This window comes from Hordeum vulgare, chromosome 3H (assembly GCF_904849725.1).
Source record: "Hordeum vulgare subsp. vulgare chromosome 3H, MorexV3_pseudomolecules_assembly, whole genome shotgun sequence".
NCBI lineage: Eukaryota > Viridiplantae > Streptophyta > Magnoliopsida > Poales > Poaceae > Hordeum > Hordeum vulgare.
Window position 1 is genome coordinate 325,599,783 of NC_058520.1, and position 3,174 is coordinate 325,602,956.

Here is a 3,174-nt window from a genome sequence, read left to right on the forward strand (position 1 = left end):
ACAACATCACCATGGACAAGGGCCTCGTGAGGGGCCAAGCCTCATGAGGAAGAGCGACATCAAGACCCGCAAGGGCGTCCACACGACCCCTCCGGAGCGACGGATATTTCGAGGCAAGGTCGGGCCTTAGGAGTCAATGGTGACGCGAGAGAAGGAAAGGTGAGCAGTAGATGGCAGGATGGGAGAGATTCCCCTTTAGGCCTCGTTTGGTTAAGGGGGATTGGGGAGGTTTTGAGAGGAAAATCCCCGGGGGGCTCAGAAACCCCACAGATCCTCGGGCGCCCATTTGGTAGGAGGGGTTTGCTCAGCCCAATCACCTCCATTCCCCTTCAATCCCTTTCTATCTATGTGTTTCAAAACCCTCCTCGGGGGACTAGTGGAAGCAAAACCCCGGGGATTCGAGAGGATTGGGTGGAACAAAGGGATTCACCCAATCCCCAGAAATCCCTCCCTCTCAAAACCTCCCCAATCCCCCTTAACCAAACGAGGCCTTAGTGCAAAGGAGGCAAGAGCGTACTAGGGTTCCAAAGGCATCTTCGAAAGGTTTCCCTTCTGGTGCAACAAAGCCGCCGCCGCCCGCCAGTAGGGCAAACGTCATCCTCGGGCCCGTCCCTGCAACACGGATAGTTACTTTGTAGGCGAAGACCACCTTTGGGCAGGGGAGCATGTTCCCATGTCCCCCACCAAAATTGGCCGATGTGGGATCCCTTCCCACCAAAGCTATGAGGGAAGAGGACCCGGACCTCTGCTATAAAGAGAGAGGGAAGGATACTTGATATAAGGGAGACGAGATTGAGACGGAAGAGAGTTCATCCCAACCATAGGGCAACACACCTAGCCACTTGGCCTTCAGAGGCTCGAGAGCACTGTACTAGTTCATCCACCATCTTCGCGAGAGGCAATCCACCAAAAGCAGGAGTAGGGTTTTACACTTCGTAGCGGCCCGAACCTGGGTAAACTGTTGTGTTCTGTGTTCCTCTCACCATCGAGTGAGTCTTTCGCCGTTTCCATCGAGTAGCGATCTAGGTAAGGTCGAGCCGGGAGAGATCATCGTACACGCCCGTGTATTCGAACCCTTATGGTTTTTTGGAGCCCAAAATCCGACAAAGTTGTCTCTCTGCACCAGACAACATCGTCATTCTTATTACAACCAATGGTTCAACAATAGTGGCAAGGTTAAGGTAACACATACTGTTCGTGTGCATTTTAGCAGTGCTACATATTCTGATTATGTTGATTGTGATGTGCCCATGCAAGCATGCTCTGTTTTACTTGGTAGACCATGGAAATTTCAAACATTATGTACACCATGGTAGGACAAATCATTATACTCTTGTTCATAAAGATTAAAATATAACTTTGCTTTCTATGTCTCCTGAACATATTATGAAAATTGACATTGCTAGTGCTAGTAAAGAAAAAGGAGCTAAATAAGAGTGAAAATTAGATTGTGGCAAAGGAATTTGAGCAACACAATAAGCCTAAAAACCATCATCTAGTGTTGCATCTCGAGTAAAATTTAAGACTCGATGTTTACTTGCTACTAAATATGATATTACTGATCTGGATTTTTTTACATATGTTTGGTATGCATTTGTGTGCAATGAAGTATTATTTTCATTCGAGGACATGCCTCCCTCTTTGCCTCCTATTGTCAGTAACATTTTGCAGGAGTTCGCTGACGTCTTTCCACAAGACGTGCCACCGGGATTACCACCTATTCGAGGGATTGAGCATCAGATTGACTTAATTCCCGGTGCATCTCCATCCAACCGTGCACCATATTGTACCAATATAGAGAAGGCAAAGGAGATCATGCGTCAACTACAAGAGCTGCTCGACAAAGGTTATATATGTGAATCCCTTAGTCCTTGTGTTGTTCCTATTATTCTAGTACCAAAAAAGGATGGTACATCGTGTGTGTGTGTGTTGATTCTAGATGCATTAATAATATTACAATTTGTTATAATCATCTGTCGGCGTTCTGCGAATGGGGGTACCCAGACCTGCCTGCCTGTGGCCCACGACCGACCCACCTCACCGACCCAAGACCAATTGGAACAACGCCTCCTTGGGCAAGGCCCTTGTGAGGGGCCAAGCCTTGCGAGGAAGAGCGACATCAAGACCCGCATGGGACCTCCTGAGGAGCCCTCCGGAGCGGCGGATATTCCAAGGCAAGGCCGGGCCTCATGAGTCAAGGGTGACGCCAGGAAAGGACAAGCAAGCAGCACATGACAGGACGGGGCAGTTTCCCCTTTGGTGCAAAGGAGGCGGGAGCGTACATGAGTTCCAAAGGCATCTTCCAAAGGTTTCCCTTCTGGTGCAACGAAGCCGCCGCCGCCCGCCAGTAGGGCAAACGTCACCCTTGGGCCCGTCTATGCAGCACAGACAATTACTTTGCAGGCGAAGACCAACTTTGGGCAGGGGAGCATGTTCCCCTGTTCCCCTTCAAAATTGGCCGTTGTGGGATCCCTTCCCACTGAAGCTACGAGGGAAGAGGACCCGGGCCTCCGCTATAAATAGATAGGGTAGGATACTTGAGAGAGGGAGTTCATTCGCTCGGTAGAACAATACACCTAGCCACTTGGCCTTCGGAGGCTCGAGAGCACTGTACTAATTCATCCACCACCTCCGCGAGAGGCAATCCACCAAAATAAGGAGTAGGGTTTTACACTTCGCAGCGGCCCGAACTTGGGTGAACTGTTGTGTCCTGTGCTACCCTCGCCATCAAGTGAGTCCTTTGTCGTTTCCATCAAGTAGTGGGCAAGGCGAGGTTAAGCAGGGAGAGACCTTCGTACATGCCCTAGTGTTTGAACCCTTTCGGTTTTGCGGAGCCCGAAATCAGACATTTGGCGCGCCAGGTAGGGGCGTGTCGAGGTTTCCTCCAAGCTCCGTCTTCACCAAGCTCCACGGCTCTGATAGCTGACGCTCGCTGGGTCGCACAGAACACCGCGCCACCCGCATCGCCTAGATCGCGCCCGTCGGTGCCGCCGGCGCGTGCCGGTCGCGGTCACATGTGGTGAACCCTGCCACCGGCCCCGAAGTCCAAGAGCAACAAGGCTCCTCCCAGCCGGTGACCGAGCCGATCGACGGCCGTACCGCCACTCCGTCTCTCGCCACGCTTTCTGGATCGACATAGCGTGCCAGGCCAGAGATGCCCCACGACCGGCGCGC